The 18020-nt window shown below is 34.4% G+C and overlaps 1 protein-coding gene across 4 annotated transcripts in view; it reads left to right on the top strand.

Annotated features, from left to right (window-relative positions):
* The window catches only part of LOC140162414 (short transient receptor potential channel 1-like), a 131254-nt gene that overhangs the window by 20742 nt on the left and 92492 nt on the right, over positions 1–18020 (top strand). The window contains exon 1 of one of the 4 annotated variants that reach the window (XM_072185641.1): positions 4585–4732. The exons of the other annotated variants lie outside the window; for them this stretch is intronic. The gene's annotated coding sequence lies outside the window, so the exon portion shown is untranslated. Of the gene's footprint in view, positions 1–4584; positions 4733–18020 lie in introns of those variants that run through there. 4 annotated transcript variants of the gene reach the window in all.

An 18020-nucleotide genomic window follows, 5' to 3' on the forward strand; every position in this document is an offset into this window, starting at 1 on the left:
AGCTCTGTAAATAGTATTACTATCCTATAAGAAACTGAAAAATTTAATATATCCGAGTTCCGACTGATTTTGCTTGATCGCATCACATATATCACAATCAGACATCACCTAGCTGATTCGCAGTGCAGTGAGATGGTGTGCATGCTCGGCACTTGAAGGACTGAGTCAACCCCTTCCTTAGTGAAGTTGCCAACAAAAGAGACTGGAATACTGCTCCATAAAAACGCAACAAAGGTGGGCCAAGAATACCTCCCAGAGGTACACCTCTGGTTCAATGCATGTATTGGACAAACATCCATAAATATCCAATGTCCAATCCATTAGCTATCATGTCTGCGATGGTATTAAAACAAAGCTAACAGTTCGGAGTTGTATATAGAGCAATATGGAGGATAAAGTGTTATTTAAACCATGTCATACTTTAAATGCATTACTTCTCCATATCCTGCTTGGTAAGCAATATCAATGATAGAGCAGATGGCCTCTCAGCGTGGAGACCTGTCGTATGCACTGTGCTATTATGAACTGTAAGCATTCTAACATTCGTATGAGCCATTTGTGTTTAAAGTCATGTAACATTACAGTTTACACAACAGTTTGTCAATAACTGAGGAAATAGGTGATAGGAAAATATAAGTGCTCTTTTAGATTGGATAAAGAACGATAAAAATGTCACCACCACAATGTTGCGTGGTAAATCTGTCGTGATTGATTAATGCTCAAGTTGTGATGTGTACATAAGTCTATTTAGCACTTGATCTTATGGTAATTAATCATAGTTAAACTACCACTTTAATTCTATAAAGGGCGTCAGATGTACGTAACGGAATGACTGATATTAATTGGATGTTTGTACAAACGGAGACGTATTGCTATAAATGTTTTTATTACTTATGTTACTTCATGTCATATAGGAACATCATAGAATTGAAATCATTTAGATATTCAAGTTAGTTTATGGGAATGTGTTTTGTCCACTATAAACAACATTTGTTAGCATAGTGATGTTTCCTCGTAATAATTGTGACCATAGCTCCCCAGACACTGACGATGTCAATGAAAATGAAAAGAATGATATGTGAAATAAAAAAAACCCCATAAAGTTCACTGCAACTTAGAGCTGCTTGACAATGAACACAAGCAAAACAAAATGGGCAGGGGATACAAAAAATACAAAAGGCATTATATGCAGTAATAAAAGCCGGTACAGAACAAAATAAAAATATAACTGGGGGTTGTTGTGTCCTGCGAAATTTGTCAATTGAGACCATACCACAAGCAGACATCGCCTAGCACTGATTCACAGCACTTGCAGGACTGAATCCCTTCCTCAGTGAAGTAGAGTCTGACATACTGTTCCATATAAAAGCAAACAAGGGTGGACCAGGAATACCTCCTAGAGGTACGCCACTAGGTTCAATGCATATATTGGACAAACATCCATTAATGTCCAATGACCAATCCATTATATTAATTATCATGTCTGTGCATGTTTGGAAGACATTGCGATGGTAAACAAAGCTAACAGTTCAGAGTTGTATGTAGAGCAATATGGAGGATAAAGTGTTATTCAAACCATGTCATACTTTAAATGCAGTCGCATTAAGACAAATTGAGACTTGAACATTGTCAAAATAGTCTTGGAGCCTAATTCGAATTCAAATTACACTACTTTGTATTCAAGACCTTGCACAAAAGGCATGTATGTGGAATAAATGATTTGGTACGGTCTGTAAACACGCTAGAAACACCGAGCTTTATAAACCCTTTGAGTAAGGGAATCAAACAATTAACTATCTGTGATTTTGGATAGTAATAGCACCTCTTAACATGGAATTAAGCAAGTATTGACAACAATTCTTTGTCATACAATTATATAATTAGATTTCATTGTTTTTAAAGCTGGTTTACTTTTGAACATATTTCAAAACACGTGCGCAAAAAGTGCATCTTTGTTTTTCGCGCTTTTCTAGCAACACGCCAGAAGGTTTTTGTAAATGTGCACGGTAATTAAAGTGTAAAATGTGTTTAACTGTCGTACGCATACATGCACAACACGCACATTTGCGAATAGAATCCTTTTTGTAGATGACCATGCAATGTGATATCCTTTTGTCCCCTCCTGTACGCGCAGAGCGCCCTACACGCACACAGTATAACGCCATGACGCCCTACACGCACACGAACTGTAACGCACTTACAAGAAATGTGCTTACTGCGCGATCATTTCTTGGATGCGGATTTGACACTTTCTACTATGGATGATGCATATCCCAGGAGATCGAAACGTTTTAATGCACATCCCGCTCTCATGTGAAGTCCCGTGAGCCCCGTGTAGGATCTATAATATTGTTGTGTTCTCTTTCTGGTGTCTTACTATCATGCTTTCTGATATAATAATACAACAGTATATAATAATACAGTAGCAAGTATACTCGATTCATCGTCTCAAATTGGCCCCACACCTTTCAGAGTTAAGTCAAAGTGACGCTTTCTATAATGTTTCAACCCTATTTCTCCATAGATAAATGTATAATAACATCTAGTTCTGCCTCCGCACATTTGAGCATAAATGTCGCTATTCTTGACACAATGTTAAGACCCGGAGTGTCCTCTTTACGCTGCAAGTCAAATTGACCAATTTTGAAAGGTGTTTTTGACGTGTCGGCCACGACAGGTAGACTTGGCTATGCTCAGAACTATTCCAGCATTTACGTTTAGCATTCTGTATGACACACTTGACTATATAGGAGCGATGTTTTTCATTGTTTTTATTGAACAAATATAAAGATTCATTGCATGTCGTTATTTAAATATTGGCCTTCATTTTTTAGACAATTAATTTTGAATTTTTGTCGTCTAGAATACAGATATAAAGATCAAGTTTAAAAACTTGATATGACTGTTCCCAACGTGTCCCGGTGCTCAACTGGACCTCAGTGGAAATAAGCTTCAATAGAGGCTTTCATGGGTTATCTAGGATCGCCAAAACCAGAACAAATCAAATAAAACATCAAATTTAAGGGGCTGATTTCGGACAATTCCGTGATTTCTTTTATCGAAATTTACCCCTGTGTAGGGATGTGAACTTATTTTATGGATTAACCCATGCGATGTGCCGTGAGTAATTAAATTTAATTGTTTATCTTTGTTAACAAAATTAGAGTTACTTCATGAGTGATGACATTTTTGGGAAATTCCCTCTCATTCGTCAAGTTGACCAAAACAAATTGAATCATATCTAATTTTGGATTGTTTGGGAATCCCCTCTTCTCCAGAATATTCACTGTATTGCATCATTGCGAAAATCCCTTGTGATATGGACATGACATCATATTGGAATCCCTACAAGAATTGATATAATATGAAAGGTTAATGTTTTCATTATTCTTGGGACTTTCCCCGATTACATCATATTGTGAAGGTAGTAATTGGCTATTAATAAAATGGGATTTTTTAATGTTTGGTATATAAGAAAATGTTAACACAAATCAACACAGTTGAATGTTGTTGTGGGCTAGTTAATGTGCTTTTTCCTTCAAAGAAATATTTTATGCAGTCAATGTACTACTAGCCAGTAATGTTGGAGAAGATCTAGTTTACGTCAAAGTGCGTACCTCTTCCAAGACAGGAATATACTCTTCTGTCGACTTGCTGAAGTCTGGTTTATGAAACAACACATCTGTCATGTCTGTTAATATTAGTGGAAATAGCAACTGCAACGCTGTCCTGTTTTCCAGAAGAAATTGTGTGAAAGATGAAATTAGCACCATTTTGGAGATAGTCAACCGTGCGAGGATTTTATGCAAAGGATATAAAAGTCTTCAGTGAACTTCGCTGAACAGTGATCTTCGCAGGACAAATGAATCAGGATATATTTTAAGAACATTGAGAAATAGAGCATTACAATCAACAACAAGAAGAAGATTGCGGTTTGCTAAAGAGTGTATAATGATTGATTTTATGTGTTTATGTTGACTCACACAATTATTGTTCCATACTTGTCTTTTGATTAAAAGACTTAGATATTGTTTGTTTTGTTTTACATTCTGAAGTGAATTTGGAAAAAGGTGTTTTTGGCCTTGAATAATTAAGCGACTCGAAACACCATGATTAAGAAAATATGTTTAGAGTAAAGATTGTGGAGGCTATACTGGCTAATATTATTTGTATTATCCTACCAAGTTTCTTAAACAAGAAAATGCTTTTTCCTGAATAGATTTCCTCAAATCCCTTCTCTGATATATTGGTAAGCTAGCAAAAAAGAAAGTATAAGGAAATAATAATCAGTGGACTTGGAAATCAAATTTCTCATGCAAACCGTTGAATTCTGTAATTTTTCTACAGAAAATAAAATAAAAAACGTTTTATAAACCAATCAAATCAAACAGTCAATCCAAAAAGCAGCCATTTTACTTACACTCGATTTTTCCACATCAACATCAGTAACCCTCGCTTTATCAAATAAACATTATTCCATGATGGCGGCGCTCTATTCGTGACGTCATTTATTTAATTTAAAACAAGCTCATGAGAAAAAAAACGTATGCAAGGTGCAGCTTTGAAAATCTTGGAAACCCTTGTATTAAATACCGAGTGTCAAGTCAAACGACCTGAGTGAGCGAATAGATGATGAGCATGAATCGTGACCGTGTGATAACCACGGTAATTTGGGCAAGTATGGAAATATAGCAAGACGCAAAAACACTCTTATTTGTTTGGATTTATATATGTAAGTATATTTTGTTTTTTTTTGATAAATTTTCATCCATCTCCGAACTTGTTTTTCATCCTGAATGTTTGCACTTCTGTGAGCAAGTGTTAAAACAATATGCGCTTAGAAATATATCACATTAACAGTCTCACTTGGGGTGAATAAACGGAGAGATTTACTCATCATCTGTAGTTAAGATTGCACATTATGATGGGGAAAATGATCCTCTACGATCGAAACAAAGTGCTTAGTAAAGTATACATTACCGTGTATTAAATCTACATAGTATAATGATCATGATTATCATGATGATTGGATGCGAGATAAAAAACACAAAATTGAAATCGCACCTGTCACTTGGTTAGATGTGAAATGGGCTATTCTAGTTGAAATCCTCACACTCCTTGTGGAAGACATGGCATTAATCTTCCACACAGGGAGTGTGGATTACAAATGGAGTTGCCTGAATGGGTGACTCCATTTGAAATTTACACCCCTGATTGGGAGATTAAGGATATGTCTTCATAGGGGTGTGTTGTTCAAATTGAATAGCGCAATGACGTTAGTCGGTCAATGAGTTTTATACATCGCACGTATTACGTTATTCACTTGTAAGATAAACAAGAAAACCTGATATACTCAGTACTAGTATGGACATCTAATATATGGGACTTTGTTTTGAAAGAAAAACATCAACAAATGAACGTTTTTCAGGAGCATCAGGAGCATTTTTCTGTGATGAATTTGATAATTGCTTCAAACGTTACCTAACACAAACGTTCATCTATGCATAAATTTTTTTAACATCCTTCTGAACATGCTCTTTGATTACTTTTCTTACTGTAATGTTTGAGATATTATTTATAGAAATTCCAAGAAAAATTTTATACATGGAAAAATATACTATAGAGATTCATCAGGTTTGCTATTTATAGTGGACAATATAGTTCCATGGTCGGTTTATTATAGCGCATAATGCTTCCGTTTTAGACAATCTAAAAATATGCTAAAATCGATTGAAAGGAGATATTATCAGGGTATTCTACCTGTGTGACACAGCTTTGCGTTATACAAACACAGTATTATAGATAAACATGAAAAAAAATTTTTTACTACACAAAACGTTTAAATTTTGAGTTATTCACCTGTAAGATAAACAAGAGTACTAGTATAGACATGTAATATACATAGTGTATTTTATATGGGACTTTGTTTTGAAAGAAAAACATTAACAAATGAACGTTTTTCAGGAGCATCCGATGCATTTTTTCCGTGATGAATTTGATAATTGTTTCAAACGTTATCTAACATAAACGTTCAAATATCTGAACATAAATATTTTAAAACACCCTTCTTTACATACTTACTACTATTTGATTACTTTCCTTACTGTAATATTTGAGATACTGTTATAGAAATTCAAGTCGAATTTTATATAATGGTAAAATATACTGTTATGATTCATCAGGTTTCTTATTTATAGTGAAAAATATAGTTTCATGGTCGGTATTTCATAGCGCATATGCTTCCGTTAGACAATCTAAAAATATGCTAAAATCGATTGAAAGGAGATATTTTCAGAGTATTTTACCTGTGTGACACAGCGTACATTACCTTATGCGTTATACAAACACAGTATTATAGATAACATCAAAACAAAAAGCTATATTTTTTACTACACAAAACGTATAACAAAACAAAACGTTTAAATTTCTGGTTAAAATGTTTGGATAACAACATTTTTAATAACTTACTACAAAATATTCTAACACAATGTTATTTAAGTGTTGACAAAATAATTTGAAAAAATGCTTGCCAAAAAAACCAATATATTTTACAAAAACAGTTTGGCGAAATATGATTATGAAATTTATACACTAGTACTACAAGCTGTATTAAAATAATTGGTACCAATCAGTTTTCATTGATAATAACTCCTGAAACATAAGATCCAAATAATTTGTAGATTGTATAACGAATCATATTGACATTTCAAGAGTATCCAATGTTGCGTTTGGAAGAGGCCGTCATTTTGATAAACATCAAAATTGATGGGTAGCAGTCATTTAGACACATCTTGTACGTATGTTGACCAATGTGCTAATATAATGACATGCTTTTAATACACACAGACAATCTTATGACCTACCTTGCCCCCATTTTCCCCTTGTAAAGGTTAACATATGGTATATTGTATAGTTCAAGTGGCTGTGCAAGTTCAATACTATACAAGGGGTTAATCAGTCCTTAATGGTATTTGTTTGGTACTGTTTCCTCCCAACTAACTTTAACTTGGAGTTGAATATGATTCGTTCAAGATTCAGAATATACTGAAATTGTAACAATAATCCATTATTTGCATCATTATAAACCATTTAATCATAATAATGCATCATAATACCATTTTGCAAATATCCCTATGTTTTTAATATTTGCCCGACAATGTCGTCATTCGCAAGTTGTAATAGTGATACTGGAGCACTTACATGCTAATGCTCTTGGATCAAACATGAATAACGATATCTTAGATTTGCCCAATACAGCAGCCGATTAACAGTATTAATTTGTCAATATGATTGAACCGATTTGTATTCGAGTTATTTTTGAATCCAATGTGAGAGCTAAGTAGATGCACACTTTCTGCCCCTGGCTTATTTTACTAGCTCGTTACTTATGCTGTATGTTTGATAAATAGCATATGAGGCTCTCTCATGACATAGGCTATTAAATATACATACAACATAATCATTTTAGTTATTCTACAAATTTTCTGACCAGAAACACTTCACTTATACTTTCAAAGTAAGTTTGATAGTGTCATTATATTATTTTTAGCCTGATAGAACACAAAATACATTTTACACTTCAACATTACCTGTCTTGTAATGTATGTTATATTTTATTATGGTATATTCGATGATTATTTTATCTTGGCTGTCTTTGTTATTTAAGTATAGTTAATGTCATAGTATCAGATGACTATTAAAGATTACGCCACAATAAATTATTTAATAAGCAGGTAAAAAATATCCTGCTACTAAAAGGAGCGTATCCAATTGTACGACAGCTTAATGTTTCATCTATAACATTTACTCCTATATCATGTTTCATCATCTGCAATGTAGAACATCAAAAGTCTTTTCCAAAGCGTCAGAATTTTGTGTTTTGTCGATTGTTTATTTTATTCAATAATAATATTTAAAAAAATGAACAAGAAAAATATATGAAGCTAGTCTTTTATCACATGTTAAATTATTATATCTTAAATTGTAACAATGACATTACAGAATCACGAAAACCTGTATTTTGTTTACTTATGCGATCAAATATATGTTTGCCAATGTGTCGCAAGTCATTCCGTAAGGCTGTGTTTCCTCTGTATTGTGATTGTTTTGTTCTGAGCTGTTCCTGATGACAAGCGTCCCTACGGGCAATACGATCAACAGAATTCAACTGCGGTGCACTAAATAGATGTGTGTAGAATGTTATTTACAAGAATCCCAAAGTAGACTGCTACTATAAATGCATGGAAACAATCATTCCCAGTAATTATCATGCTTTGACATGCTTTAAAAACACTAATTGTCGCCATTTGTCTGAATACTTAAAGCCATATTATAACATTTCTTTTAAAATAGATTAGTATTCATTTTCAATAAAATGTTAGCATTTACTGTCAGATATGTCCCCTTTTAATTTTGAGCCGAACAAGTATCGCACACGCGTTCGACTAATATTTCTATCGTAATAATAAAACGACGGTTCCGGCGTTTTGTTCAAAATCTCAGATTTTGACAAAACTACAGCACCTAAAGTCTTGATTTTTGCAGAGAATCTTTGTTTACTAAAGTACATTACAATCGTGTAAAAACCTGAATTTAACCATTTTTGAGGGCGTTCTCCTCAGCAAATGTTATAATATGGCTTTAATACCTATACTGTCATTGTTTCCTGTAGCGATGAAAAACAATACTGAGCAGCAAAAGCCTGGTTTTGAAATAAAATAATTTATGCTTGCCAAAGTCATTCCGTATTAAAGGGTATGTTTCCTCTAATATTGTCCTGTTTTGTTCTGCGCTGTTCCTGATGAAAAACGTCCCTTCGGGCAAAACGATCATCAGAATTCAACTGCGGTACTAAGTAGATGTTCATAGAATGTTATTTACGAGATTCGCTAAGTCAGTGCATAGATTTTAACTGCTCATTCCCAATGATTATCAATATTAGTATTCTCTAAAATTAATCTTTTTAGCCCGGAGGGTTTTTATTAAAGTGACACAAAAAAGCAACAATATACATGTACAAACATGAATATAAACAAAACTTTTACAGGCAGAATTAAAAACGTATTTCTTGTAGAGGAAAATAATAAAAACATTTTGATATAGTAATAATTATTATTCAAACAGTACTGAACCTTGAAACCGTGTATTTTCTTACAAGATTCTTATGCGATAAAAATAATTTATGTCAATGTGTCAAAATGATTCCGCATTCTACATTGTCCGTGTTTTGCTCTGCGCGGTTCCTGTTAAAACGAAAGTCCCTTTGGGGGAAGCGAAAAAAAATTCAACTATTTAATCCGTAGAGTGTTCCTTACGGGCTAGTTAAGTGATGATCTGCTCTTAATACATTGCACGATTTTGTAAATATGAATTATTATCATTTAGTGTCTTGTAAAATAAAGAATATCAACAGTCCTTTGCATTAAGACATCGATATTTCTTATCAAATATGATTAAAAAACAATAAGATTACATTAAAAGCGAAATATTGCTAAAACGAACCTTTTTTTTAACTGAATACTTAATCTATATATATTATAGTGTCATTTTATATTATATACATGTAGTTAATTTAAGAATAAAAAAACAGTACTGAGCAGCGAAAGCCTGTATTTTGTAATGAGATCAAATAATTCATTATGTTATATGTAGTCATTCCGCAAGGCTTTCCTTCATATTGGTAGTGTTTTGCGGTTCAGAAAGAACGTCCCTACGGGCAAAATGATCGACAAAATTCAACTGTGGTATACTTGCTCGTAGAATGTTGCAAGTTACGAATTACTTAGCATGTTAAGTGGAGATCTGCTCTGAATATATCGTAAAAAAGTATTAACATGGAAAAGTATTAACATGAATTATCATTATTGGCTTCCTGTAAAAACGCTTTGCAGCATAGACTATGGTTATAAGTAGGCCTACAAACACCTCTAGACGTTTTCCTGCAGAAGAATTAAACTGTGCAATTACAAGTTTAATTTGAAGTTGATCAAATAACGATGTTTCGATCTTATATATTTGGTTCTAATTCAAAGTATTATTGCAATGAAAACCAATGGATTGATACACACGTAATGCGGCCCATGCACGATCAAAATATTGATCAATATTGGGGACCTAATCTAAATTGGGCAGCTTTGAGATATTTGCTCAAAATATCCAGACTTTCAGAGCTATCTTTGGAATCACTGAACCAATATTAATGTAGGATTTCTTGTACTCATTTTAATGCATTTTCCACGCTGGTTCCAAATATGGTCATGAGAATTTACAATTCTGGATTTGTTAAACATTGAAATTGTCGTCTACAATTAACGCCCGCGTGGAGAGAGTTAACATCGATGTGGGAAAAGAAAGAAATGTATAACACCGTGATTACAAAATAAAGCACGTTGAAGGATATGTTCAAAATTTGGCAAATGATTCAAAGGTTAAAAGCCCCAGCATAAATATTGTTGTTCAAGTGCTATGTAAAGAGGCCCCTATAAATGGAAACACAAAAACTTTAAAGATTTGAAGGATAACCATTCAATGTGGATTTGCCTTACGAAATAACATGGTTTGTAGCTACGGTAACACCTTTGAGAAGTCTGTCACCAGCACGTTTCGGATCTACATGGTAATAATATACATGATATAGGGTGTTCCTCAAAGAACTGTAACGACGGAAACTTTAATAATAATAAGTTTGAAGTTTCTTTCTGGGACACCCTGAATGAATATCAATAATTTATTTTTATTATTGAAAGGCAACTTTGTAAGGTATATAAAATGATATAATAAAAGGCCCCATAAACTTCAATAATGTTCCTTCATTAATCATGTTAATATGTTCCTGAAAAGAGATACAAGACATTATAGTGTTTTATTGACTACAGAGCAAAATTAATGAGCCTTTTAAAGATTATTAAGGAGAGCGTCTTAAATGTATAAGCTCATTCATATCTGGATCAAACACCTATCCGTGCCAGGTACAATAAGTATCATTATATGATCATCATTTAATAATACTATTTAGTCTTGTCACATACGGCATTAATATCTAAGCAGTATAAGTTTCAAATCCGCTAAACAGATCACACGGTACTTGACTGTTGGTGAAAGCTCATTGCTTCTGTGATGTGTGCTTAGTAGCATCACATCGAGTTAATGTTCCCATAGATCAATATACACGTTACTCTCTGTGTAAGTGACTGTGCGTTTCACCGGTTTAAAGCGCTATACTCGGTTTTTGTGCTGATACCTGGACTTTTTTTACCCGACCTTACTGTTGTTTACCACATGACAGAAATTGTCATAAACCATTAATATAAAAGTATTATTGTTGATGTGATTATATGCAATCATATTCGCCAATCCAGTAATACCAAAACGCGTGCGAACACACACCCCACCTCAAGACCATATACACACTCACGCCCTAAACCACCACCCACCCCAAACATACACTCACGTGCAACCCACCCACGCACCCACGCAGTAAAGAAGGTATGTGTAGTTGCGAAGAAACCATTTTCACCATTAAATGCAAATTTGATAGTACAGGTGTCTTACCGGTTACTGGATGTGCACATAAAACAATCCATTTATTCACAATGAAGAGGATATTTCAATTTAAAAATCGGTATATATACGTGTACGCTCTGCTCCACACACTAACATGCATTCAGTCCCACACCCCACATCAACACTTGCACCTTCCTAACACCCTACATACACAACCCCCGCATTAAAGGGACATTTCATGGTCCACAGACATGGGTGTCAATCCTGTCGGGACACGTAGATGGGCCCCTCCCCCTTTTTTTATTATTATTTTTGGTCAATTTAGCTCATTTTTTCAGCCACTTTTTGACAATTCAGCACAAATTGCCAACTCCAGATTGTAACCCCTAAATTACGCGTAACTCGCAAATCCAATGTCGAAACCTACTGAAAGAATCGAAATGTGCTTCTTTGTGGATTTCTATAGAACCATGCCCTAAAAGGAGCATGCTAGAATCACGAAATACCCCTTTAAGTTAAGAGTCAAAGTAGGGGCCTTTTCCTTCCCGGACATTGCACTATAGACTATAATGACATAGAGGATGTCTACCTAGGCTCAGGTACTAGCCAGTCGGCTTCAGCAATCAGACAGGTTGGGCACTCTTTGCTGTTCATGTTCCAAAGCCTCAAAGTTCATGATATTGTATACATGGTATAGAGGCACTCGTCTTTAAAGCAACAATGACTTCCTATTGACTGAATTGACTCCATTGCAACAACGTTAATTAAAAAAATATATTATTGATGCGATCACGCTAAATGGATGACTCCCTTTTTCTTGGAGCCCACACTGAATGACCCCCATTTTCTTGGAGCTCACACTAAATGACCCCTCCTACACCGATATGCCTCTTAAGTGTCTTACTCCGGTAGACACAATTAAGTCATCTATACATGTTCGCCACCCCAGCTCCACCTACACAGAGTGCTCAACATTTGACATAAAAATTAGATCATGCATCCAGATTTAGTATCATCGTATAATAAAGGGTATCATTAATTTGATATGAATCGTAACAATATGCTTGTACACTCATACAACGAGAACTTTGAATTCTGTTGGTTAAAAGGTCTCATACTCCAAAACTTGAAGTCGACTTGGAGCACAGTTCCAGAATCTGTGCTTGGAGCTAACATGATTATTGAACTCTGCCGTGAGGCATGATATTGCATTGGCTCAAATTGTAGCTTGCACCTGCAAAGGAAAGTCTAAGGTTTCATAAAAATAATGCATCTCAAAAACATTTTGTCCATTTCATTTTCCTAGGAAGACTGGAGAAGGGCACTATCTCTTTCAAAATCAAATATGGCTGCTGTTGAGTCTCAGTCACTATCATCGTTCCATGCTATGAATACTTGATTTTTGTCTTTATAACCAGTCCGGGCAAATGACCCAAATCTGACAACCCCACAATGCATTGCGCATAGGCTAAATAAATGTAGTGTGATCATGCAAAATCAGTCTAATGTCGGTCATATTCAAGTTTCAGCTCAACAAGCATTTACAAAGCTGCATTTTGCAGAAAACCCCATTGAAAGTAAATAACCAGTTCAAAAGATATGCGCAATTAAAGAGTTTCCAAAACAAGAGCAAACAAAAGGAAATATTCCCGTTGTTGGCAATATCTCAAAATCATTATTTCCAACGGATTTTGCTTGATCACATCACAAATTTGTAAATTGTAGAATAATAGAGCTGAATGAGTTACAGCTTCAATATAAAAGGCTAAGTAAGCTTCTTGTTCACATATGAAAAATATTTATTACAAAAAGAAAATGTACAGTTAGTATGATCGTATTGTCATAAATACCAAATTAAACTAAATACGAGAACTTGGATGTTTCGTTAAAAAGACGGTAGGTCCGATACCATCGAACACCTTCGGGTGACTGATTCAGGTAGATGGTCATGTGAATCAGTCACCTGAAAATGTCACATGGTATCGGACGCAACGTCGTTTTAACGAAACGTGCAAGTTCCAGTATTTAATTTAGTTTCGTACTTGTATGTACTGAATGAATTACTTGACACCAATGTGTCATATTACTATGTTAAATGTCGAAACATTTGAACAAATTGCAGTTCCACATTCGTTCAGTGCAATGAAGAGTAAAATTATCGCCATGTCAGAAAGGCAATACAGATTTAATGAACACCAACATATTGACGTATGAGACCATTAACAAGCCAACCATGTTCCTATCATTGGAGAACATGAATGAATACTGAAATGGACTGTGTAAGCACTGAAGCTAGTCGTTGACTTTAAAGCGAGGTGTAGAACTTGAACTGTTTAAAAAACATCAAAACATCTATTCCCCTTTTAAGAACACAACATCAAATCTCAGAATCACATTTATAATGTTAATATTGAATTTGCAACAACAAAACAAAAATCATCTTTTCAAATTTGTTTTGCACATTTTTGGTTCCCCGCTAAAAGTTCGTCATAGATGTATTTGTAAACAAGGCGAATCTCCCTTATATTTATTTTTGTTTTGCATTTTATTGTTGACGACTCAACTCCTAACTTAATCCACGGTAAGTTATTATATTTTATACACATCCAATTGTTTTGTCATTAGATTAATTTACGTTTTCTCAACTAAAATTCCAGCTTGTCAACTTTCATTGTTGTAAAATATTTCCATTCACAAAAATCATAACTTTCTATACATGTGTTCAATTAAATTAGACACTACGTTTTTTGCTATTTATTTGAAAAAATGTCATGTTTCTAGCCAAATCATTTAAAGTTGAGTTAAGGTGGTACTACACCCGTTTTGATCAATTTGTGACTATTTTTGCATTTTTCTCAACAAATAATAACACACTGGTAACAAAAGTTATGTATACTATAGGGGAAAGTGACTGAAGATAAGCGGTACGTTAATTATGATAAGAATAAAGGTACCGCTAGAATGTACCTCATTTCTTAACATATATAATGAGCCACTTGTCTTGAATCACTGACATTTCAGTAAAGTATTTGGATTCCTTGCCCCTATATACATAACTTTTGTTACCTTTTTGTTACTTTTGTTTTTGAGAAAAAATGCAAAATTAGTCAAAAATTTATCAGGGGGTGTAGCACCACCTATTAAAATCTATTAAAAAATGTTTGCCAATTTTAAAAATGAGCTCTTCAATATCGGGCACCAGTTGTTGTTGTACATGTATTAAATTAATTGAATGCATAATAAGTATCTTTCTTTCATCATTTCAATAACGTATAACTCTTACTCTGCGTCTTCTTAAAGTACTGCCCTCTCGTCTATCTGTCTCTTCTCAATTACAATGAGGTAAATTGCCTGTTCTACTATACCAAAATACACTCAGTCGAATGCATTGAATACAATGCTGAGTAGAATCATGTAGAATTCCAAACATGCCAAATGGTTTTATGCCATTGACATCTTGAATGACAAATCTGGTTCAGACTTGCTTAACCCCATGAGAACTACCGGCCTATTGGTCAAAAAGGAGTTTTCATTATCATTTGGACCAATCAGCAACACTGTTAGAATAATTTCACCAGGCAAAAAATGGGGTAAATTATTTGCAAAACTCCATTCTGAATGGTGATTAAAATGAAGATATAATGTAATGGACCAACCAATGGCAGGTTGTGCTCAGAGGGTTAAAATGTCCTGTTTTGTTGACGGTCGGTAATTTTCAATCTCTCTTCTTTTGCAATTAATGGTATGTTGCATGAGCTTACGTAGTTGTTTTACGATTTCTTAAATATCTGTCAAATGCGGATTGGATACACTCTAAATTTCAAGGATTTAAAATAAATCCTAAAGGAGTGTGATTAGGGACCAATCAAGTATACTAGTCTATTAGATTTAAAATTAAATCTTACAGATTTAAAATTAAATCTTTAAAATTTAAAATTTTAAGTCTTTAAATTTAAAATTCAAATCTATAAGATTAATTTTAAATCTAAAATTGATTGGTCCCTAATAACAATCCTTAAGGATTTATTTTAAATCCTTGTAATTTAGAGTATACAACACGACCGGGGGATCGTGATTATTTTCAAATTCAACACATAGAATATCCTGATGCCGCCATATTGTTATATTCAACGATCAAAAATATAAAACAAAAACAATTTAAAAAAATGGATAAATATTTGGTTGAAATCAGCATTTTAATGCATCCTGCACGTTTCTCATTATCCATATCATATTGTCTGCTTAAAAAATTACAGAACCAAATAGATATTTTACGCGCCAAAAATAAACATCGTCATTGTCGTCTGTCAATTATCAACATTGTGCATACTGTAATGACATGAATGAGAGGAACATATTATCGTTGAATGTCAATGACCAGAAATGACTCATAGATGTTTGAATAAAATTGACTATACCTGAAACTTCGCTTTGATGACCAAAAATTTATGTCACCGTTATTTTTTGCGAATATTTATCACTTCTGTAGAAACAAAAATACAACAGTGTATGCGTCACACTGTTAAGTAACTGCACACATTATTACCTGGCTGTGATCGACAGCATTAACGCTACGCATTTTACCCCAATATTGTACAATAATATATTTATATTTTTGAGATTTTCCTTTAATAAGTTGCGTCAATGAGGCGTTTTCTTAATGGTTTAAACATTTATCAGATTGTATCGTTAAGCTTAAAACAACATAGATTGATTTGCGTCCGGCCGTCCACATATAGGCTATAGCGAAAAGTGTGCCGTCGTTAGCGAGGCCGCGTACACGCCACTTGAATCGGAAAATTACAAGCTAAGGCGGCGAAAAAAGAAAACCCTGTTCTACGGGCCCGACCGACCCATATTTTGAACATTGTATCGTGACTGATGTTTTATCTATGATCCATAATATTATATCACTCGGTAACTAATTAATAAATATGGCAATTATGTGAACTATCTATATTAGCACTACTTTGGGCTCTGTTACTTTAGTATACGAATAAATGAATTAGTACACTGAAAACTTAAACTAGTCAGGCAGTTGCTTGACTAACTTAAAGCTAGTCAAGCAGGTTAGTCCAGCCCGCCTGACCAATGTAAAATTAGTGAAGCCCGTAGCTCAAGCTAGTCCAGCCTGCTGGACTAACTTGCAATTTTGATAAGCTAGTCAAGCCTGCTTGACTAACGTGTAATTCGGTGCTTGACTAGCTTACAATATCGATGGCTTGACTAACTTGAAGATACAAACCGGCTTGACTAGCTTTAGGTTAGTCAAGCCTGCTTGACTAGCTTTAGGTTAGTCAAGCCTGCTTGACTAGCTTTAGGTTAGTCAAGCCGGCTTGACTAGCTTTAGGTTAGTCAAGCCAATGACTTTCGTAACTTTTATTTCACAATACTAAATTGCGCAACCGCATTGCACGTGCATGTTCAAAACATAGGAAATTGCTTTGAAATGGCTACCCCAATATACATAGTTGTCTAGTAATTAAATAATATTATCGGAATAGAAAGTTTAGGATTCACAACCTGGCACTAGCATCATTGTTAACAACACTACTGTTTATATTTGTAAAAGCTTTCTGATGGTTTTTAATGTAATTTAGTGATATTTTGGATATTCAAATGCGATTACAGAGTTTAAAATCTAAGGTAACCATACTAAACATGATAAGTACTAATATTATGTTTCATGATTTGTAAGTGCCTCCGTGGTCTAGTGGTGAGTCTATAGGGTTTGTAATCTCCAGATCCGAGTTCAATTCCCAATGAAGGTAAGTGGTCATAAATTTGATGTCATCATGGTTATCAGGTAAGAGGATTTTCTTCAAGTAATATATCAGTTTCAAAATGCAAAACTATGAGAATAAATCCCACCAGACAAGATAAACATTCACATTTGTCTCTTTTTTTTCATTTTTTTACCAGTAACGTGGTTTGCAGCACGCTAGTCAAGCAAGCTAGTCAAGCAGCTGCCTGACTAGCTTAGAACTGCTTGACTAACGTTAGGTTAGTCAAGATGGACACCATCTGGACTAACTTAAAGTTAGTCATAAACTAGTCAAGCGACTAACCTAACGTTAGTCAAGCAGGGTTGACTAACGTCCAAGCTAGTCAAGCACGTTAGTCAAGCAACAGGCTTGACTAGCTTTACGTTAGTCAAGATGGGCACCATCTGGACTAACTTTACGTTAGTCAAGCTGACCAATTAAAGTTTTCAGTGTAATACTATCCAGAGAATTTGCGTCAGCGACCTCGGCATCGCCTCGGGTGCTCGCGCTACGCGCTCGTTACTCGCACTTTGCGCTCGCTAAATAAGTACGTGTTGCCAAAACCTGTGGCTATAATTAATTCTCTCTCACTCTCATAAAGATTCAATTCTGTGATGATAAATAAATATATAATTAAAAATGCAAAACTATAATTCTATAAAACTAAGGATTCCTCAATAAAACAAATCGAACATGTCATATGATGTTTTTGTATCAAAACAATAAAATATTGTTCCGTGTGAAAACAAAAGC

This window comes from Amphiura filiformis, chromosome 10, assembly GCF_039555335.1.
Source record: "Amphiura filiformis chromosome 10, Afil_fr2py, whole genome shotgun sequence".
NCBI classification, from domain to species: domain Eukaryota; kingdom Metazoa; phylum Echinodermata; class Ophiuroidea; order Amphilepidida; family Amphiuridae; genus Amphiura; species Amphiura filiformis.